General features: G+C 50.2%; 1 protein-coding gene across 9 annotated transcripts in view; it reads left to right on the top strand.

Moving 5' to 3' along the window:
- Nucleotides 1-23,685, top strand: part of LOC135912852 (nuclear receptor coactivator 3-like) — a 676,617-nt gene that overhangs the window by 463,148 nt on the left and 189,784 nt on the right. The gene's annotated exons all lie outside the window — the stretch shown is intronic.

Genomic DNA, 23,685 nt, shown 5'->3' with positions numbered 1-23,685 from the left:
GAAGGCCGGACCCCGGCCGAAACGTCAATAAACCGCTTCATACGCGCGTCTACTTCACTGTGAATATTTACCCGGACCCAGAACTGCTTTTTTTCTGGTATATATATATATATATATATATATATATATATATATATATATATATATATATATATATATATATATACCGGCTTTTTTGTTGTTGGTATTTTGTACGAATACTGGATAGCGTGGTGTCGATGGAAACTTATAAAGGAATTTATGAAATTCATCTAATACGCTGGTTCGCGTAAGTTGTCCGCGTTATTACCTGTTGTTCTGTAACTTCTATTTGGCATGAAAACGTGGCGTGTACGAAGCTTGTGCAGTACAAAATACTCGTGCCGTATAGGGAATGTGCATAATTTCGTTGTAAAGTTCGTCTTAATTTTATTATTTTTATTTATTTCTCTCTCTCTCTTTCTTTTTTTCATTTCTTCTTTCTTTCTTTTTTCATTAAATGTCCCTTGAATGAATCTTCCCGACCTACTTACTATGCTAGCAGGCAACTTTCCGAGGATACGAAAGAAAATCTATAGAAGCAATGCGCGTACAAGGGCGTACCTAATGATAGTCCCGCGTTGTCATCCGCATTGTCATCCGCATCAGCAACAGCAGAATGAGACAAAATACACCAGCCAATACTAAATTTACCGTTTGGGCAAGTGCGGAACCGTCGCTCGTTGAAGCTGCGCTGATTCAGTATCTGTTGCAAGAAACGGAAACAGCTGTCAAGATATCCCGGACCACGTGGCGCAGTGACACATGTACACTAGCGCCGCCCCCGTCTAGTCACCCACCGCGGTGACTTAGCGTCTACGGTGATGCGCTGCAAAGCACGAGGTCGCGGGATCAAATCCCGGCCGCGTCGGCCGCATTTCGATGGGGGCGATATGCGAAGAAGTCACAGTTTCGCCCGAGAGGCAAAGCAGCTACTCCTACATCAAATTAGTAGACAGCTATACGAAGTAAGCATATTAGTGTTATCGCCCGTATAGACTCGCAAACATTCGCTTACTAACCAAATTAACAATTATACGGTGGCACGCACGCATATGTAAACATGAACACATCTCGCTCGATGACCGCGGAAACTCGCTGTCGAAAACACCGGAGCGAGTAAGCCCGGCAGCAGCAGCGAGCGAATTGACCTTCACGCTGTCTCTCGCTGCACCGCGAACTAGACATCGAAAGGACAGCGCATGCGTATATCATCACTCCGCGTACTTTGTCCACTTCGGAGACCGCTTTGAAGATGAGGCCCGGGCGGGCGCGCGCTTTTCCCAAGTCGTATATCACTTGCAAGATATGGCGGTCATGCGGCCATGCCTGTAAGTAGCGGCCGCCGGAGTACAACACCCCCTCCCCTTCCTAAGCCTCGTCGGAACTTGTTCGATCGTGCGTCGCGTGCAACAGAAGACTGCGCGCTTGCGCTCCGCCTTCCTCCCTCCCTCGCCCGCGGCAAAGTGGATTAAGGTTGGTACAAATGAGAGCAAGTTGGATTCAAGTGAAGTTGCGAATTAAGAACACGTGACAATGTATGATGTCACGTATTATGGGCGTAACGAATTAATTAGAGAAGTCAGTATGCTTTCGCATCCAAATCCCGTAAGGATACTTACTTGACTGTCAGTTTTTGTCCACGCGTCTGTCGCTTTCATTTCGCTAAATTGTTCACTAATTTGCACGGCCGGTAAAACTACAAACCCTGCTTCGTGTAGCTGTGGAATACTTTGTTACAGCTATCAATGCTTCGCCGTTCGGGTGAAACTGCGATCTTTTTTTTCTTACAATGTCTCACTTCTAAATAGCGAAAAAAAAAAGCAGCGGTGTGGCTTTTTATTCTCACGATGATGAAATCATTCCAATAAGAGTACAAGCAGAATGTATAAATGTCTCGGTTCTCAAGAGTATAGGTGCCTCCGCCAACAGATTTCCTAGTCGCTAGAGCAGGAGCCAGGAATTACCAAGTTTCGTAGTGCATTCGGTAATTTCTGCTTAAGCGCTGCCTCCGCGTTCAAACAATATGCAGAGCGGCGCCAGCGAACGTTAATTACGACGCTGGTACACGGCAGAAGCGGCAAGGGGCGGCCGAGGCGGCTCTTCGCCAGCAGCCGCCTTACCCGGATTTTTCGGCTCCAAGGAGACATTCGCGGAGCCGCAGAATTAATACGCTGCGTCAGCGGTGGTATATAGCGAGGGGTGGGGGGGGAGGGGGGAGAGGGGGGGGGCTTCTCCTGGGCGAACGCGAACTCAGTCATCCCCGCGTGCGTGCAACGCCGGAGGGACCGGCTTTGCGACCTTTTCATAGCGCAGACTATGTAGTAAGTATATGCTTCTAGAATAGTGATGATGATGACGATGACGACGTCAGGTACTGTGGCACATACTATACGCACTGTGGCGGATCGGCCAGGAATTGGGAGGTGCGTGCTAAGAATAATTTAACTTCCTAAACCCAATTAAGCCTCCGAAACTGGTAATCATCTCTGGTTCTTCCTCGGTCTGATTATTATTATTATTAAAGAGAAAAATTGACAACCACCAGAGTGTAGCACGAAACCGAATAGGAAACCCATATGGGTTTCCTTTGTAGCTTCGGGCGACACTCGTGTGGTTGGCAATTTTTCCATATTATGGTACTTGCTCCGCCTTGCGGGACTCCGCAGAACTGATTATTATTATTATTATTATTATTATTATTATTATTATTATTATTATTATTATTATTATTATTATTATTATTATTATTATTACATGGCAGTTACTGTATTCCACTGTGTTTGAACTGTTGACTCATGTTTTTATAAACCACAGTACAGGAAATAAAGGAATGCATAGCAGACAGGGATTGTTGCCAGACGCCTAACCGCATGCGCTAGGACAGTTTCTATTGCTTCCGTGTTCCGTCAGTAACTGGATATTTATTCTGGTAAATCTCCCTGGCTACTGTAACCCAAGTCGCTCTCCCAATCTAGACCCGCCGTGGTTGCCTATAGGTCGCGGGGGATCAAATCCCGGCGATGGCGGCCGCATTTCGATGGGGGCGAAATACTGCAAAACACCCGTGCACTTAGATTTAGGTGCACATTAAAGAACCCCAGGTCGTCAAACTTGATCTAGAGTCTCCCGCTACGGCGTGCCTCATAATCGCATCGTGGTTTTGGCACGTAAAAGCCCATACACTCTGAAAAAAAGTTTATGCCCTTTGGGGCTTATCTTGTCCCCAAACGATAATCGTCATCTGCTTTGCTTGCGTTTCCTCTCTTGAACACTCGGCGCTCGCTACTTTCCTGTCGAGAATGCTCTGTCAAGCTCATAACGTGCAAATCGTTCGTGACTAGGAAGTACCGGGCTCGCAGCGTTAAAGAAAGAAAATGCGGGCAAGATAGATAGATAGATAACCCATAGGGAGTAAACTTTTTTGAGAGTGTAGTTTAAGTTTTCTTCCATTCTAGAGAATTCTGAACTTGGCATAAAGAATGACGAAGAGCTCGAAGCGATGGCATCCGAGGAACGGTCGGTGAGCGTGGCGTACATTTCAGCGTACGTTCCAGAGGGAATTCACATAGGCTACTTTATCGGTCACGTACAAAAAGAAGAGACAAATGCCGTCGTCGCTTGAAAGTGACGGGCGCAGACAGGCAGTCGGGTTACCAGGAGCTCCAAGGATGGAAGTCCTTTGTCAAGTCATCTTCTATTGTCGATGGGTCTTTGCGACACCCGGCCTGGCAGTCGAACGCGGCTGTTTCCTAGCTTCCTATCCCGCCCCCCCCCCCTTCTTCCTCGCCACTTTCACTTCAAGGGGAGATCTGATCGAACTCGGTGAGCCCGCGTTTCGCCCGCGATACTCATCTGTATATTTGCAGTACATTTGCAGTACATTTGCAGTCATTCTCTATTTCCTCGTTTGTCTTGTACCTAACGATGCGGTCATGGGCACGTTGCCTGTCTTACCATGCACGCGAGGAAGCGCTAAACGACACGGACTGTGAATTCAATTGAATTGAATGCTGGGGCTTTTGCATGTCAAAACCATGAATTGATTGTGGGGTAGTGGGGGACTTCGGATCAATTTTGAACATCAGGGGATTTCGAACGTGCTCTGTTAAGAACGTTCGCTGAAGTGCAAGTTTTGCCAGCCAGTTGCGACAGCGGCGGCAACTTTTTCTTGGAGCGCCACCGTCACGCTCTAGCCTCGCCGCAGTTGTGACTGAATGCGATCGGCGGACCAACTATTGTTACTGAGCCCGCCACCGCCGCCCTGGTCTGCCGCGAGCGGGGGAGTGCTCGCGGGAACGTAGTTCGAGGCTCCTTCCCACGCGCCGTCCAAGACGCAAGACAAAGGGCACCCGGCTGCGCTGCAGGGGTCAGCTCGGGGAATAAAAGGGACGTCGGCTCCGGACCGTGAACCTGTGCGGAAGTGTGTGTGTGTAAGCCGTCCCGCAGAGAGGCGGCTTGTTTACGATGCCTGGACGAACGTTACCGTCACCTTGGCATCGAGGGAGGACCGAGTGTTTATAAACCGCTGTTGTGCGGCTGCTCAGTGCAATTTCTCTAGCAGTCATGTTAGACTGATGCACATTCCCAAGCAGTCATGTTAGACTGAGGTACTTTCTCTCGCAGTCATGCTAGACTGATGTAGATACTGTAAATAAATCCATATTCCTCGTTCTCGATGAGAAGCAGTCCTTCCCTTCATCAACGTCCTCAGCGTGGATAAGTTGGATGACGGCATGGGCCAGCTACCTTCTAATTCATGCCGGACTCCAATCTTGACAACGGGTTATGAGCGATGGGATTGAGCCCCCAATCCTTACAGCTCCCAGGGCAAGGACACGGGCGTTTTTTTGCATTTCGCCTCCATCGGAGTGAGGCCAACGCGGCCGAAATTCGATCCCGCGACCTCGTGCTTAGCAGCGTAACACCATAGCCGCTATGTAAGCCGCCGCGCAGGGTGGACTGTGAGTAAGGCACGTGTAACGACATATATCGAAGCGCTTGTGTGCGTGTATTTATGCGTACATTACTCGCAGTCAATGTTATTTAGTTAGCACAACCCCGTACAATAGGAATGACTGGCTCTCCCAAGACGCAGTCCTCTCTCATCACTTTACTTGCGGGCGTTCCTGCAAACGTGTTGCGTTGATCACGTGCTCTCCAGTGGATAAAGAACCTCCTAATATGAGCAATGTTCTTTAGAGTACTTAGCTGCACCAGTGCATCCTCGCCCAAAGTAGCTGTCTTGCGAAACTTGTCCTGGTGGCTAACACACTGGAAATGGCGTATACAGGAGGTTATTGCAGGGCCCCCGCATTTTGTAATAGGTCGTCGTCGTCGGTTGACCATTAGACACTTCTTGTTTTCGCCGTTGTTGTTCCAGTAATTGCCTGTTCCTTCTTTTTCTTATCGCTCATATACGGGGAATAATATCTTTCGCTATTTCGTCACACGCACAATCAAAGAACACGCGGTGCGCCGAGCGTTCCAAAATGAGCTCAATGCCGATGTTGGGCAACGGTGAACTTGTCTTACACAGGTGGTGTACGGAGATGTATGAGCTTATAGAGCTGATGACAACACGGATGTTGAGCACGAAGAAAAAAAATAATAAATTTCCGGAGTTGTTATTACCTGTGAACGATCAGTATTGCTGCTGCTCGATCGTGTTTCCCAAGTTCCGCAGTGTGCGCTAAAGCGGGCTGCCTGGCGACGTCGGTTGCTTCCGCCTTGCAACCCCAGTTTCAGCTTTCGTCGAGTTGATCAACGGCGTCTGCTAATCTCCTCGAGGAAGATTAATTTACCCATTAGCGCGCACTGATTAGGTGCACGCATGCACTGTTGACTTTCTATTTCACTCTGCTACTGCCCATCTTTTGAAAATGAAAGACATGACCTCTGCACAGCTCTAAATCTGTTTGATACGAAGCCGTTCACCTTGAACGAGCATTTGGGACGATGGCCTCGCATATCGCAGCTACAAATGGCCACAAAAGCGCTGCTGCGATATTTGAAAGCTACCGGATTGAGTCAGCTTCTGTGATCCGGACTGAGTGACCGATCGATATCCCCAGTGGATTTGTCTTCTTTTAATCTTTCCCTCCCCTCAGCCCAGTGTAGGGTAGCCAACCGGGCTCAGTTTTGGTTAACCTCCCTGCCTTTCATTTATCATTCTCTCTCTCTTGCAAATCACGCCGCTTTAAACGGTTATAGATTCGCTGTCGCCTTCACTGGGTTTGCTTAATTCACTGAAATTTCAGTGACTCTCATATATACAGTGAAGCAGCCCTTTCCAAACGACCCGTCTGTGGGCGATTTCCTTCGTCCTCCACAGTTGGCGATTTTGGCGGTTCGTTCGTGTGGGCTGTGACCCACGGCGTGCGTGTCGTCGCCGAACGTGCAGCCGTGGTGCCTCCGATTCGCGACGGTCCGTGGCGTTTGCAAATAAACTACATTATACTCGAAGCGCTGATGGATAAACGGGAAGCGCGTCGCGAATTTTAATGCGACAGCATTGCAGGCGTACCGTGCACACTTTGTAGGAACCCGTCTGACGAAAAATATGGGCCGGTACTGAAGTCAGTACAGTCTAGCACGCGATGTCTCAAAGTGCTGGCTGCTACGAGCGAATAATGCGAGAAACTGAAGCGTGACGCTATCCTCAGATGCGTCAGAGAGCGACTCCGGCACGAAGGCGCACGCGTGCGATCGTGGCCTAATGGTTATAGGGCGTCGGAACGCTGTGCTTGTATGAAAGATGTTCGATCCCGCCCATCGGTCGCGCATTTCTTCATGGCATTACAGGCGGATTTCACTCCCATTGGAGGTATACCTAGCTATAACCTATAACCTATACTTAGTTATAACCGAAATCTCGGGGTACGTTGACCGTGCGCGAGCGCGTCACAAGTGTGCGCGAAACCGCAAAGGATATCAGAGGTGCAGAAACGTCAAAGTTCAGGCCAAGTATTCGTTTTCCTTTTTTCTTTTTCTTTTTTCGTGGTTGGCTGGGTGGGGAGAGCAGCTTATGAATCCTTGGCGCTGACTGACTATTGCTAGCGACGTCACAATACTTGACCAACGTGCGAGTGCTTTCTCACACCATCGAGAGAGAGAAAGAGAGAAAGGGTGGGTGGGTGGGTGGCGTGTGGTCAGCATTGTGGGCGAATTTGGTGAATAAACGCCTATTGGCTCGCCATGTTGCGTCGATTGGCTCGTTGTTCGCAATCGGGCAAGTGTGCCTCTATGCCTTCCTCGCCACTCAAGCAGCATCTAGTCGGGTGTGTGTATGTGTAGGCCGCCCCCACGTATAATTGGGCTTCTTTTGGAAGCCATGGTCTTTCGTAATGCAGCCAACAGCGAGTGCCGCAGGCTTTCCGCTGCGCTTCGTGTGCCCGGCAATACGTTTCCTAATCGATTTTGAACCGAAGAGGAATCCGACTTCGCACTTAAGCACGTAACGAGAGCTCCTCGGGGTTTCGTTTGTCCCAGTAAAACAGCCACGATTTGTGATGTGCCCCCGCCTGTCAGGAGCGCAATGCAGCGAACGCTGCAGTTTTCTGCTTTGTTCTTTGCCCCAGACCCCGCTTAATTGTTCTCTTTCTTTCTTTCTTTCTTTCTTTCTTTCTTTCTTTCTTTCTTTCTTTCTTTCTTTCTTTCTTTCTTTCTTTCTTTCTTTCTTTCCATCATACTGCCGTATTGGTGCGTCTTCCTGCAGGAGCAAGCAGACGCACGCACCAGTGACGCACGCACAGTGGTCGTGAATCACGGGACGCTATAAATCGACGAGCATATTGCAATCTGTTTCCCGCTGACGCGCAACGTCAGAGGGCAAAGCAATATAAACGGGCGCCGCGGACGTAGCATTTCGGTCGACGGCTGGGAATGGAAAACTGCGCATATTCCATTTCTACCTGTACATATTTACATTCGCGGGGTGCGTGCGTTTGCGCAATTATGCTTTTCTTTTTCGTTCTTCTTTTGTGCGGCCTCCGTGGCCGGAGCCACCAACACTCGTATTACCCTGGCTCATATTGCCCCACTCGTAGTGCCCAATGTATCATGATACGCGTGCCCCCGACGATGGTTACGAAACGCAGTCGTATGCGAATCTTCTGACTGGTAGATGCCGAGACACAACACTCGAGATGGATGGGAATTCAACGAGGCGGTGCAGGAAGCGAATCCGTCCGCGCGTGCTGCACCTCGAAGGAGGTCGCTTTCGAGAGAGGGGGGATAAAAATAGAATAGGGAAAGGACTGACTGTTTCACCGGGGGAAGATATATAGAGATCGGAGAGATTCACGGGGAAAATAGAGCAAGAGAGATAGCAAAGAGAGGAAAAGCAGGGAGATCAACCAGACAACGTCCGGTTTGCTACCCTACACTGGGGGTGAGGGAAAGGGAGAACAGAAAGAGGAAAGCGGGATAGAGGTAACACTGTGTGTGCACGCTGCAAAGCGCTTGGAAATCAGTCAAGTCCATGCAAGTGCTCCGCCGATATGTTAGGCTGCCGTCATTTTGCTGTCCAAAGTTAACCTCGATTGCTCGTTCACCATAGCTGGTGATTACGGCTAATTACGGCGTAAAGAGGCTATTGTGGCCCCGTTCTACCGCAATGCCGTTGACGCAGCCTATCTCATCTCCCGCACTCCTGTCGTGAGCTATCAACCACCTCCCGACGCGGCGTGCAAGGCAGCAGCAGCAGCAGCAGTGGGAAAACTAGCAGTTTGCCACGAGCCGTGCAACCCTGCTGCGCGCCGGGAAACTCGTAGGGCATCGGCGTGCACACCCGATACTACAAGAGTAATGGATAGACAAACCTAAACTTTGATGACCACGCCATTGCAGAAGTTTCCAAAGCCCGAATCTTGGGCTACTGGATCCAGAGCAATGACACGATTGCCACACTAAGCCCAACGTCCAGTCAGATTGCCCCCATGATTGGGAGAATCAGATATCTTAAGAGCGGCATGAAGGAGAGAGACACCGTAAGACTCCTCCAGGCATTGGTCATGAGCAGGGTAACGTACAGCTTACCCGGTCACACGCTCACCAAGACCGAGAGGAGAGAGGTGAATGCTATCACCAGAAATGCGTAGAAGGCGACTCTAGGGCTACCGCGTTACACGCCGACAGAGAGACTGCTAGCCCTCGGCTTACAGAATGCGTACACTGAGCTAAAGGGGGCGATATTGATCTCGCAGAGGGACCGATTGAGCGGCGCCTCTATGGGTAGAACAACCTTAAGCAGGCCGGGCATCGTAGCGCATTCGTAGCACCTAGACGAGGTGCTGGTGGACTTGCCGCGAGAACCGAGCACACACATTTCGGCGGCTCCGCTACCGAGAAACATGCATTCAGAAAGGCACAGAGAAAGATGACTCAGCAAGCAGATGGAATCGGACCCTTGTACCACGTACGTCGACGCGGCCAGGTACCGTGAAAGTGGCTGAGGCCACGTCTTAACGGCAGTGGACCAAATTCTCAGTTTGCTTACTTGCTTGCTGAATGAGTGAATGAATGAAATCAGATGTGAATTAGCGGCGGCGAAGGCACGCTTTACTTCGCTCTCTCACTTACGTCTGTGTGTTCAGCTCACTCCAGCAGCGAACATGCATGGCACCGGATATCGGAATTTCTGTGAAAATGCCTGTCGGTGAGCGTCGCACTTTCGTCACAAACTTTCATAATAGATTGTCTACAGAAATTACTACAGGGAACTCTGGCGCTGCGATCGTTCAGATATCGTGATAATGATAGCTATAGCGCATGGTTTGTCTAATCTTCCTGCTTACTGCTTCGAACCTTCATTTTACGTTATTGATGCGGAAGCGTAGAATGGTTCGTTGAGCGAAAAAAGCCGGCGTCCGGCGTCTGTAGCGGCAAAACGGCACCTAAATTCCCATTGGCTGCGACGCCCCGTCATGAGCGCACCTCCATGGAGCAGAGTGGGCAATGATGATGATGATGATGATGATGATAGCCATCTAACGAAAGGAAAGGATGCACCTGCTGTCGCAGATGCGCGGCACTTGTTGCATTAGGGGAGAGGGCATCGCCGCGACCCATGTGTCATCCTCGCTCTCGGAAGGCTGCGTTATCCAGCGTTCCTTGTCCGCGCAAGTTCTCGCCTGCGTTTTAACTGCGCCTTGGTACGTCTCAACGCGCTCGCTAGCCCGCGAAGAGTTCATAATTCGAAGGACCGCTCAGCGCCGTTCAAATAGACGTTGATGCTTTCGCATTCACAACTTATGCGTCCTCAGATTTTATGCGAAGCATACTAGCCGCACAACCACGCTCTTCCTTGCTGCGCCGCGCGCGGCCGCGTAGCTACCATATGACGTCATAGCTGCAAAGCGGACGCTTAAGCTTCGCCTTCAAGAGTGGAATGCGACAGCGTTCCCGTCGACCTGCAAGGGGTGTAAGACAATGGGCTACGGCGCAGCGACTACGCGCCCCGCATTGGACGCGGTGAGCGTCGAGCAACGCAGCGTTCGGCGCGACAACGAAATGTGTGCCTGAGCAAGCGACGCACGCCTGAGCCTTAGAAACAGCTCGTTTCTAAGGCAACACCGCGTTCACTAGAGGCGCTTTTGTACCGCTTTGAAGCATGGAACTCGTGGCTCGGTGATAAAAAAAAAGCTCGTGGCTCGGTGGCAACGTCTCCGTCTCACACTCCGGAGACCCTGGTTCGATTCCCACCCAGCCCATCTTGCAAGTTCTTTTTTATTCATGAAGTGCCTGCTGGGATTTATCGCTCACGGCCAACGCCGCAGACGCCGACACCGACGACACCGGCTTTTCTGCGACACGAGCTCCTTAACGCTGTCGTGTTAAAATAAAGGCTAGTATGCTTCGCATCCTGGGCTTAACCTTAGCTAAGCCACAGCCATTTTTTTATTATTGTGCTTCATCTTTCTGAATTTCTAAGCTCTCATAGTTTTCGAAACACAGCAAGGAAAGTAGTATCTGCGCACACACCTAATAAGTAATGCCAAAAACATGGCGATCATGGCCTGTGTCAGGCTCCAGCGATCGCTTCTGGCGCATCCAGGCAGCAAAAGTGAAGGCTTCGAGATCGATTCCTGTCACTCTAACCGTCGCTGATGCGTGGACTCGTACACCACCTATATTATTGCTAATTGTTGCGCTTGTAACGCAACGTATTGTTGAAAATGACAAGCTTGCAAAGTCTCAAAGACGTTCGAAGTAAGGACGAAATCCCTGTGCTGTACCGATCATTGTCGTGCTGGCCGAACCGCGATGCTTGCAGCGGCCGTACAGGCACTGGCAGCCAGAGTTCGCCCTAGTAATTTTTGTTGGAAACCCTACGATGGTTTCCACCTGCCGTGTTCTTCCTGAAGGGGTGCGGAAGCCGCTGCTTGCGACGGAGCAGCGCAAGAACTATATATATATATACACACACACACATTAGGGTCGCGTGTCTTTCGCTTAGACACGCCTCTTTCGGGTTAATCATGTGCTGGATAATAAGTTTCCACTGCCTACATACACTGCCTCGTTTCCCGCTTTTCTTTTGCTGCCAGCGGGAGTACCGATACCGAGTCCGGAATATTTGCGGGCAATTGTTTCGGGGCACGCTACGCGAGCGTCAGAGCGCTCGGCACCATGTTGAACTGCAGGCGTTCGACCGGTCGCTCGATCTTTTCTCTGGAATGTCGGCCTCCGTTACGGCGATTTCACATCCCGCGTTTATGCGCATATATTTTACGTCAGATCTCGCTTTGAGGTTTGTTCGCGAAGTTCGGGCAGTAGCTGTGTAGCCGTTCGGTAGCCCCGGCCGCCTAGTGCGTTGTCCCCAGACGCAACGTCGAAGCAGGATACCTCTGTGTCTATGAGTTGGTCCCTCGGTGCGGACAGGATAGGCGCGCGCGAGCGCAGCACCTTCGAAAGGCAGGCAGCGCGCGGGTCGGCGGTGCGCATGTCCCGGACCTTTATCGTGTCCTCACATTCGCGATGTCGCAGCGATTGGCCGAGCGAGTAGTTGAACTCATTGCCGTGCGGCGTTGTTCAGTAAGAGGTCGCACTACGTGATGGCTAACCAGTGGACACGTCGTTGTCATCCGGGAATTGGAGAGAGAGAGAGAGGGGGAGGGAGGAGGAGGAGGAGGAGGAGGAGGAGGAGGAGGAGGAGGAGTTCAGGTGCCAGCGGTAGAGTTTATCCGAACCATACTTCTGAAAATTCCAGGTCACTAGCAATAATAAAAAAAGAAACTAGAAGAAAAAGGTCTTACAGGATGAAATGCGCACTTAACTGGCAAACTGTTATATTCTCGCGGTAAGCATTTGTGAGTCCTTTTACCCTTAGTTCTGCCACAATTTGCTGTACCTCACAGAAATAAATCGTTTCTTAAACTTACATTCGTAAACGTGCATTAATATTCTTGTTTTCTGTTCCTGACGATGTTTCTCTAATTGCCTGCGACAGATGGCACAGTCAATTACTTGGAGGGGCTGACGTTACCTGTGCGACAGGTCGCTATGTTCTAATAACTAATTAACAGACTTCGGCTAATTGACCTTAGAAATTCACTTAAAGGCGAGTCGGTCACTAAATCACCATGTTCATTTAGCGGTAACCTCGAGGCTAGCACCTCTTTTGACGTAACCCTTTTTCAAAAACCTTCGCTATAACTTCAGGGCAAAGCAGTAGTTATTTGTTAAATCACAACATGAGTAGTACTACTCGAGCCGCCAGTGAAAGACAATATTAAAGCGAAACGTTCTTTGCCTACCTCCGTCGTACATGTTCCTCTTTTAGTCCGCATCTTCGTAGCGCTCTTTTCTTCAAGTATGCAAAACCAACTCGCCCACATCAAGCTTCTGCTACCTCCCCGTGTTTGGCATGGCTGCTGATGCTGTCTGATGCTCGGTCGGTTGGTATCTCGGCGGATATACTTCCGGATATAAATATGCGAACGTTATAGGTGCGCTTAATGCAGATACCGGCGAACGAGCTTATGTAACTTTTGTATGCTGACCGACAAAAGTAGTGCCAGAGCGCACCTCTGTTCTGCATTTAAAAAACTCTTACATGTAACCTGGACATATAACATCGTCTCAGCCTCGCAGGTACATCCAGATCACACCGACCTGTTAACGGGATAGTGCATTATATTCAACGGATTCCTTGATTTACTGCATTTTTCTTGATTTAGCCAGTCGGTGTGTACCACTTGGTGCGTGCCCATTCTCGGCCCATCCGGCAAAACGCCCATTCTGGAGGATTGCGTCACGTGCCACGGCGACGCGAGAGACGCGAAGTCCTTAAGTCTGGCTAGATATGTGTCGGGCTTCCACGCCATCGCCACTCTTCTCTCGACAAGCGTGATACGACAGCGTCTTCGTCCTCGTGACGTCACCGCGTGTACATGACATTAGATATTAGACAGTTTTAGTTACACGTACGTAGAGGCTTCACGTACGCAAACGTGAAAAGCCTACGTACCTTACGTGCACGCCATCTGAAACGCTTTTAGCTACACTCTACACTCTTAGGCAAAGTTACACCCTTTGGCTTGCCCCTTCTGCCACACAACGATAATCGTCATCTGCCTTGATGCGTTTCCTTTCTTTAACGCTGCGAGCCCGGAACATTCCAGTAACGAACGGCACGCGCGTTATCAGAAGCGGCACTCCAAAGGGTGTAAACTGTTCTATGCTGATAACGCGCGTGCCGTTCGTTACTGGAAAGTTCCGGGCTCGCAGCGTTGAAGAAAGGAAACGCATCAAGGCAGATGACGATTATTGTTGTGTGGCAGAAGGGGCAAGCCAAAGGCTGTAACTTTGCCTAAGAGTGTAAGAACAGTTTACACCCTTTGGCTTGCCCCTTCTGCCACACAAAAATAATCGTCATCTGCCTTCATGCGTTTCCTTTCTTTATCGCTGCGAGCCCTGAACTTTCCAGTAACGAACGGCACGCGCGTTATCAGCATAGAACACTTTACACCCTTTGGAGTGCCTCTTCTGATAACGCGCGTGCCGTTCGTCACTGGAAAGTTCCGGGCTTGCAGCGATAAAGAAAGGAAACGCATCAAGGCAGATGACGATTATTTTTGTGTGGCAGAAGGGGCAAGCCAAAGGGTGTAAACTGTTCTTAGAGTGTACACGTACGCGACGCACGCCAAGAGGGACCACGCGTAGCTCCATCTATCGGGAAATGTGAACACGGCGGTAGCCAATTCAATCATGTCGCCGTGTTTCGATGCGAGCCGTCTGCGCGCGGGCGGCCCGCTATCGCTTGTTTGTGATCTTGCGGAACTCCCGCGCGAAGCTGTCTACGTGCGCAAGAAACGCACGCAAAGAATTGAATCTCACGTACGTCCGTGAGACGCGCGCGCGCCCGCTACGTTCTACGCATGCGCACTGCTCACACGTAGAAGCTCTACGTATGCAAAGCCTCTACGTACGTGTAACTAAAACTGTCTATTGTTGCTGGCGGAGTTGGTTTACTACGAAATGCCGTTGCCGAGCTTCGTGTGCTTTACGTATGTGCGAGTGAACGCACGCTGCGAAAGCAGTGCGACGAGGGAAAAAAGAAAACACTTAAGCAGCAGGGAGCAGGAAGGAACAGAGTGGGCACTGAGCTGCAACGGTTTATTCGGAGAGCGATGTCGAAAGAATACAACAGATGCGCATGCGTGCAGCGGTTACGTCGAGAGAGAGAGAGAGATGAATTGTTCACCAGGCACATTTGTCAACGAGCCCCTGAAGATTAAACGGCACGCTTACCGATCATGATTTATAGTGTGACTATTCGTACTGATTTGGCTTTTGTGTCGTATTCAGCGTGCTCCTTAATTCTGTTTCCAAGGAAATCCACAGCTGGAGTTGGATGTGAAACTTGTAACTTTGTTCTCATTATTGTCTATACCCCATCACCCTTTATTTTAATACCTCGACAGGGGCCCTCAAGGGAAAACATTATTATTATTTTTATGACGATGACGACAATGATGGTGATGATTAATACTAAGCATTGGTGTTATTTAGCCTAGCGACCGATGCGCAGCACTGCAGTCGGTTCTTACGAGGCTTTTATGTTTGCTTCCTTTACCATGCACAAGTGATGGGAATTAAATTATTATTGTTGTTATTATTCCAGTTTTTGAGTACGCCTCCATGGTTTGGAGCGGTACTTGTATGTCAAATTGTGAACTTCTCAAACATGTGCAAAAAAAGTTCGCATCTGTATTTAAACATCGATTCTGTCAAAACGCTTCCATCTCCACAGAGCTAACACATACACTCACGTTACCTGCCCTCACCTGCAGACGCAACAAATCGTATGTTCTTTTTCTTCACAATTTAATACATGGAAAAATCTGCTGCACGCCTTTATCTAGAGTGCAGGAGACATATAACACCCACTCAGAGTGCATGGATATCTTCATGCCTAATTTTAATATTTTCTTGAAGGAAGTTGTAGAGTAATTTCAATAACTGAACTAAAACTCTCATATGTGTTGTGTGTTCCGTCATTCTGTAAAATATTTTTCTGTTTCGATCTCCATTTTTGTTTTGTATTCTCTTCGTGTACACATTTTATGCTCTGTTAAAATCTGTATATGCGAAATTATTTTCTTTGTCTGTGTGCGCGCGTGTACATGTGTGTGTGAGCTTGCATTGTGCTTGTGAATTGCTTTGGCGAGTGCGCCAGCATCAGGACCCTGTTACGAACTTCAACCGCTGCACCACGATAACGGCTTTGTGGTCCCGTAGCGCTCGTCACCCGTTTCGTGACAGAGCGTTGGTAGCGAAGACTCCGAGCCTGGCGTCGATGAGAATAACAAAAGGGACTTTATACATTATATACAGGTTATCATACAGGACATGAACGGGTCGGCACTGGGGCCGAGTGCTCACAACAAACGCGACTGTTCTCGCACGACGACGTCCGGCGAAAACGCGTTTCACATCTCACCCCAGTCGGGAGCGATACTCTCTCCCGGTGGGGTCGGCAGATCCTGTTTTCGAGCGGCGTGTCACTGCTTTTATAATCCCCGAGGCCCATTGTCACTCAAACGGCCCAATACAAAGTCAGCACACGACGGTCGTCCGAGGGGTCCAACCAGCGACCGCGCTGGCCACCCGGTTCAAAGTTCGCGCGCGCGGTGACCTCCAGGCAAGGGAGGTGCGGCGCCGGGCTGTCGGCCACACGCGGACACGTTTAAACACGCTGCTTCGCCGAGGCTTCTCCCGGACGAAGGCGCAGCATCTTGTCTTGTGAAGGGAGAATTATGGCGCTCGCAGGATAGATTCTGCATCTTGCAGATTCGGGATCCGGGCTTGTGGTAATGGCACAACAGCATCCCCGCCCTCAGATAAGGCGCCGGGAAGACGAGCTGCCTCCACGTGGCTCGGATGCCAGGCGCGCACGTTCGTCAGGCTCGTCCAAGTTCACGTCCAGTGTCGGGACGCCAGGTAACCTCACGTGCCCAGGTCCGACTCGCCAGGACAGGAGCTCTGCTCACCACGTCGTCGCCAAGGCACCTTGACCAGCTCCGCTCGGGTCGTTCCTAAGACCTTGCTTCTCGCCACTGGTCCCGCTTGGTCGTTCTGCAGCTTGCAAAACCGACCGGCAAAAGGCAACACCCAACACGAACAAGTGCCCTCTGTCTCCCGTCAAACACCAGACAAGGCCATAATTCAAATCAACCTAACTAAATTGTTTTCCCCTTTTTTTCTCCCGCTGCAACAAGAGGCAGGTGTACGATCTAGCACACAAGGCTTAAACAATCAGTTTTCAAATCAACAACACATCAAAATAGAAACAATTATTAATCAGCAATAATAATTACAAATAGAATGGTCCCCTTGAAATCGCTTTGGACCGAAAACATACTTCTGAGGAAGCAAATGAGGTCATTCATTTTTCCCGGCGATATTTTCGCGGAATCTGAAGCTGCTTATATTTGCGACCCTGCTTATCCGTGTAGCGGCGGTACAATAAGCCAGATTCCTTGCCAAATGAAACCTCCTTTTTTTTCACTCCCCGTTTGACGCTCTTCCTCAGATCGGCTAGTGAACAATCTTCCTGTTGTTCGCGAATCCGAGTTTCCCTTTCAACTGCAGCCTGCTCCTGCCAGCTGGCGGAAACCGGAGCGAGTGTGGAGCCCGCGTCGCCTAATTGCGGCGTCGCGTCTCTATCGCGGCTAGCACTGCACGCGTCACTCCCACTCACCTCCAGGACCCGCTCGCCTAGGCCAGCCTCCGAGCTCTGCCTCTCCCGTGACTGCTCGCCACTCAAGTTACCGTGATCGGTCCGTGTGCCGCACCGCCTTTCGCTCACCGACGCTAAGCCAAGTTCCCTCGACAGCGGGCGCGCTTTGGATCGCGTGGGGGCCATGTACGCCACGTCGGCAAAGAATGATTTGCCCTGATCCCTCAGCAGCTGCTCCGAGCTATTTGAGAAGAGGTAGGAAAATTGCTCCGGGAGGGCGGCTGACACAGCGGCTTCGGTGTTAAGTTTCCCAAATTCTCCTTCAATGCTAACCGTTGCGATCGGTAAACAGACACTCTCCTTCTCGGCCACTTGCCGTATCCTAACGCACTCTCCCGTAAAATCACTCGAGGAGACGAAAGACGGGTGAACCACGTCCATAGTTGCTGCAGAGTCCCGCAGTGCTCGGCACTTCTTGCCGTTTACCTTAATTTCCTGCACATAGGGCTCCAATAGACGTATGTTCTTGTGAGTTTCCTGTATCGTTGCAAAAGCAATTCTCTCTGGGCAGCTTGCAGCGATGTGCCCTTGCTTTTTGCAATTGTAGCAGGTTAACGGTCTCCGTTTTTCAAAAGAACGCGTCATTTCGTTTCGCTGTTTCGGACCATCGTCATCATTCTGAGATGTATTCTGCCCTTCCCTTACAGTTTCTTTGGTAAGGGATTCGTCGTCCCGAAACTCGCGACGCGTGATTTCCTTCCGTTCGTCGGGCTTCCCGGAAAACCAATCTCTCCTATCAGCTTTTTCTACGCGCACTGCCTTGCTGTGCAAGCTGCGGCGTGTGTAATACTCTTCCGCTAACTCTGCTGCCTTGTTTAGCTTAACCTCTTTTAGCCTATCTTGCAGCCAGAGCCGGACATCCTCATCAATGCAACGGTAGAACTGCTCCAACGCGATGCATTCGACAATTTTGTCGCGGTCGTCGTAAACCTCTTCGCCCTTCAGCCATTCCACCAGGTCGGCTTTTAGACGAAACGCGAAGTCAACATTCGACTCCTTACCCTTTTTTGCATACCGGAACCTCTGCCGGAAAGCTTCGGGCGACAATTTGTACTTCCGCAGTAGCGCTTCCTTCACATCACTGTAGCTCTCAAACGCCTCTTTCGATAAGCAAGTTATTACGTCTGATGCCTCCCCAGGAAGCAAGGCTAACAGATTCTGTGCCCAAAGGGATCGCTCAATGCTATTCCGTTCGCACACGTGCTCAAATTTCACGAGGTATTTGGCCATATCCTCTCCGACGACAAAGGGTGGAAGTTGATCGCGTATTCTTGGAACATTAGAAGTGAGACTAGGCGCCGGCGAGTTATTTCGGATCTCCAACTCTTTCATTTTAAGCTCGTGCTCACGTCGCTCCCTCTCTCTCCTTTCCTCCTTTTCCTCCTCGCGAAGTTCCTTTTCTCTCCTTTCCTGCTTTTCCTCCTCGCGGCGTTCCTGTTCTCTCCTTTCCTCCCTTTCCCGTCGTTCATTTTCCTTCCTTTCCTGCTCGCAACGTTCCTTCTCCTCCCTTTCCCGACGTTCATTGATATCCGCCCAGGCCTCTGCGGCTTCCTCAGCCGTTACGTCCCCGGTCCTCATGACCTCAAGGATCGCATTCTTTCTTTTGGTTGAGCCCAACTCAATGCCCAACTCCTCACAAATTTCGAGAAGTTCCTTCACCTTGTACTTCTCCATCGTTCACACTGTCCTCCTGCTGTTTACCCTTTTTGAATATACCTGCCGTACGCTACTATAACACTACTAGTAAGACATATGCAAGTATTTCACACACTGCCCTGTTTACCCCCTCAGCATCCCCTGGTTTTCAAAACACTCTTACTAGGCTTGAAACACACAAGGTTATCACAATGCAACACCAAATCCTTCCCTAAGCTACTATAACCTGTGTCAGAGAAAGTCTGGTGTTTGAGGTAAACTTCAGGCACTCACCGCGCCGAGGTAGCTGATGCCGGTCAATCCCGTAGCTGCCATCCAGTGTTACGACACCCAACCGGTGCCACCAGTGTTACGAACTCCAACCGCTGCACCACGATAACGGCTTTGTGGTCCCGTAGCGCTCGTCACCCGTTTCGTGACAGAGCGTTGGTAGCGAAGACTCCGAGCCTGGCGTCGATGAGAATAACAAAAGGGACTTTATACATTATATACAGGTTATCATACAGGACATGAACGGGTCGGCACTGGGGCCGAGTGCTCACAACAAACGCGACTGTTCTCGCACGACGACGTCCGGCGAAAACGCGTTTCACATCTCACCCCAGTCGGGAGCGATACTCTCTCCCGGTGGGGTCGGCAGATCCTGTTTTCGAGCGGCGTGTCACTGCTTTTATAATCCCCGAGGCCCATTGTCACTCAAACGGCCCAATACAAAGTCAGCACACGACGGTCGTCCGAGGGGTCCAACCAGCGACCGCGCTGGCCACCCGGTTCAAAGTTCGCGCGCGCGGTGACCTCCAGGCAAGGGAGGTGCGGCGCCGGGCTGTCGGCCACACGCGGACACGTTTAAACACGCTGCTTCGCCGAGGCTTCTCCCGGACGAAGGCGCAGCATCTTGTCTTGTGAAGGGAGAATTATGGCGCTCGCAGGATAGATTCTGCATCTTGCAGATTCGGGATCCGGGCTTGTGGTAATGGCACAACAACCCTCAAGGTTGTTCCTGAGCACTTTAACAAACACATTATTATTATTATTATTATTATTATTATTATTATTATTATTATTATTATTATTATTATTATTATTATTATTATTATTATTATTATTATTATTATTATTATTATTATTATAAATTGGTTGTGCAGATGCGTTCGGTGTCTCAGCCCAGTGTTAACTCGACGTGTCTGCTCACAATACAATGCCTAAATGCCGGTGCCCGTTAACGAAATACAAGTTCATGTGTACATAGCGCCCGCTTGGCTCCGGTAAGCGCAATTCGCGTGCTGGCGGTCGCACTTCGTGTCGATCCCACGCTTCCGCCAAGTGCTATACGAAGCAAATATAAAGCACCTCAATAAAGGACAAAGTTACGCATGTCGTGGTCGATGGGGCCATCGAAATCCCCTTTATAACGTTCTCCGTGTATAAAACTTGGATTGCAGATAGCGTTCGTGTGCCTTTATCGATTCAGTCGAAAAATGGTCGCTTTTTCAAACGAGAACCCCGGCTCACTTTGATGCAACACAGCACCAAGAAACGTCGCAGCAACCGTTGTGCTTAACGTCTGCGGGTCCACTCCTATGGCAGTGCACTAACAGTGACGCGAATATGTCCAGCTAATGCACTAGTTTTGGAAACCCACTAAGCTGTATGCGCAGGACAGTTCGAGTGAGGTGCTCAGCTATGTTTCCTATATCTGAAATGCAGCGCGTTGGTAAGGTTTGCGCAGTTCACATTAAATTATTTTACTTAATGCGTGTGTATGGGGGGCTGGGGGGTGATCTTCTTGGAATGTGGCACTCAAGGGGGACCTGATTTGTACGTGCCGAGGAGCAATTATATTTTGTGAACTTCATGAACTTTTTTTTTTTGCATACGTGAACTTTAGAAAATATGTCACTGTATTTGTTCTTACCTTTGCCTCTATAATGATCTTAGTGTGGAGCATAATTACGTCAGAGAAAAGGAATAGCCAGCACCACCTACAGGCACTAACATCCCCTTAAGTATACAGCTAATTAAAAAAAACAAGAAGGCTATCGGGCGGCAAGTATAATAAACCTGGGCATCCCGCTATATAACACGTCTCTCACTGCCTGTGTGTTGTGAAAGGTAAAGATATACCTGGGCTGCAGCACGAAGCTACAAAGAAAACCTACACGTGTTATCCAAAGTTCTTTGTACAGGGTGAATTTGCTGGTTGATCTAAGCACGCACTGCTTGTACGTGTTGTACGTGTAATGCACGTGTTTCTCAAGAAGAGAGCTTCGCAGCTGAAGAAAATTCGTCCTAGTCCACGGGATCGAACCCTGGACCAATGCCTTTCCGGGGAAGTCACTGTACCGAGTTAACCAGGAGGCTAGCAAGTTTCAGCGCTAGATAGAATCAATCGATAGAGAAGCCCGTGCGGGTTTTCTTTGTAGCTTTGGGCTACAGCCCAGACGGATGCCAACTTCTCTCTCTTCATAAACCTTCCTCCACCTGGTGAGCTTCCGCAGAACTGATTTACCTGTGTGTTGCGTTAGTACGGGAAAGAGGCACTAAAGAGCGACGCAAGATAGGTTCGGATGGTTAAAGAATTCGTTGACAACTCGACGATGCGCCGACACCTTATTGTGACGCCGTGGATTTCGATGTAGCTTCTCTACTTGGGCCGCTTTAACGCAGGAAAAAATCTCTAAGCTTTTTCTAGGCTGTGTCTTTGGTGCCTTTATAATACGGCGCAGTCCTTGTTTACCCATCAAATACCATGTTGTTCTGAACAGACGCTGTCAAAATCAGTGACAAAGAAGTAGGGGCGGAAGGGAGGGTGGGGGCACATATTGCCCCCTGTAGTGGCACCCGGTCGTATGGGGCTTCGCGCACCACGCATCCCGCACACTTCTTCCTGCAGCACCTTCCGGCCCCTAGCTATATCTCCTCACCTCTGGGCCTACCCTCTTCCCTCCTTCTAGCCCCTTGCCACCACACGTCGCGCGGGTTTTTCCACTGTTCTTGAACTTCTCGCAGCTCATCCGTCCCGCCACCTCATCCGTCCTTTCACCTCATCCGTCCTTCCGCAGTTATCTTTCCTGCGCGGTTGCGTGTGCCCTACCGCTTCTCGGAATTCAGGGATTTGCAACCAGGGTACCTCTTTTAGTTTATTGCTTTATTGGTGTCTTTTTTATCTCTCTCTTGGCATCTCACTGGTGTTTCACATGTGCTTCGGGCGGAGTTCTCGGTGGTCCCGCGCTATATTTTGCCTCGCGCAAGAAATAAAAGCTTCAGCTCGCCGCTATGCGCATCGCCCGTCCCTCGTGCACCCTCGCCCCTCGTGCCGTTCGCGGTATGGAACGACCGCGGCCCGAAAGCTAGCTCACCGAGTCTCGCTTTGTGCACAGCGGTTTCTCCATCCTGCATGCGCGTTCATTAGCGGTCTCCGGGGCTCGGGAATCTCCACTCGGTTCTCGCGGCAACAGGCGCAACGACAAAGCGGTTTTCCTCAGCTCCCACTAGGGAGCCCGCCGCATGCAACCGAGGGGTCGCGCGACTGCAGGAGAAGGGCAACTATTAATTACTCGCAGTGGCGCGCCCGCCTTCCCGGGCGGGCCACTCCGTCCGGCACGCGCCAGCCTCGAGCGCATTCGTCTTGGGGAGGCATTCCGGGCAGCTACTGCTCGCGGTGCACGCTTCCGGACTCTGGATTAAAGAACGGAGAGAGAGAGGAAAAAAAATAAGGAAAGCCCGGGAGAGAGCTTAAGGCGCGCTCCGCGTGGAAAGCTCACTGCGAGCCTCGCCAGCGTTCCCTCTCCAAGCCGCCAAAGTCGGGACAACACGTGACCACCACCCGGAAACACCCAACTAATCGGCCGGCGTCGACTCGCAGTTCCGTGATAGAGTCGACAGAGTCGCACGAGGGATCAGCCCAAGTCTTAGCAGGTCGCCGTGTGGTTATGACATCGCTCTTTTCCCAGGTCGTTACTCTTTAGCGGGAGATTCGTTGTCGACCGGTCTGTTTTTTTCTTGTAATGGGCTGTACGACGTCGCGGAGAAACCCACCGCCGACTGTTTTCCGACGCAGCAGGCGAACGGTATCTAGCGTTATCTGAACCGCGCAACAGCAGAAGAGTCGTCGTCGACCGTTCACGACGACTGAAGATGTACCGATGACACCAGAAGGCACCATCTCTGACGGCGGTCATCCGTTTGCGTGCGAACAGGTGAACAAAGATACAAACGGCCCATCCAAGCCAAGTGTAAAACATGTCAACTTAGTTCTGCATCAAGTTCGCCCTTTCGGGTGCGGACGCCGCAGTCTTAGGTCAGTCATATAGACACCCTGTGGCATTTTCTATACAGCACTGTACAAGAAGAGTAAAGCCATAAGTTTATAGACTTTTCATGGACTAATCCTAAGATTTGTCTGTATAAAGTCGTAAACAAATGTGTATAAACCTCCAATGTACTATCTAAAAAAGTTTGTAAGGGCAGAGCTTTCAAAATTGGAGACACAGTTAAGGGGCGGCCGTCACCCAGCATTTTTCCACGCAGCAAGCATACGACGCAGAAGGTATATAAGTAGTCACGCAAAATGCTGGAGGTTATCAGGGCGTTTAGGGTTTATCCCATGCACACTGACGCCGGTCACATGTATGCTGCTCCTGCAGTAAGTCGTCAGCAGCCTATGTAATGTCTGCTGCTGCAGGATGAAGGCTTCTCCAAGCGCAAGTGGTACCTTCGTATTACATCAACCGACTCAAATTCCGTGCTCTCGTCACGTTACCTCA

This window comes from Dermacentor albipictus, chromosome 3 (assembly GCF_038994185.2).
Source record: "Dermacentor albipictus isolate Rhodes 1998 colony chromosome 3, USDA_Dalb.pri_finalv2, whole genome shotgun sequence".
Taxonomy (NCBI): Eukaryota; Metazoa; Arthropoda; class Arachnida; order Ixodida; family Ixodidae; genus Dermacentor; species Dermacentor albipictus.
Note: the sequence above shows the minus strand (reverse complement) of the source record. Positions and strands in the feature narration are given on the sequence as shown.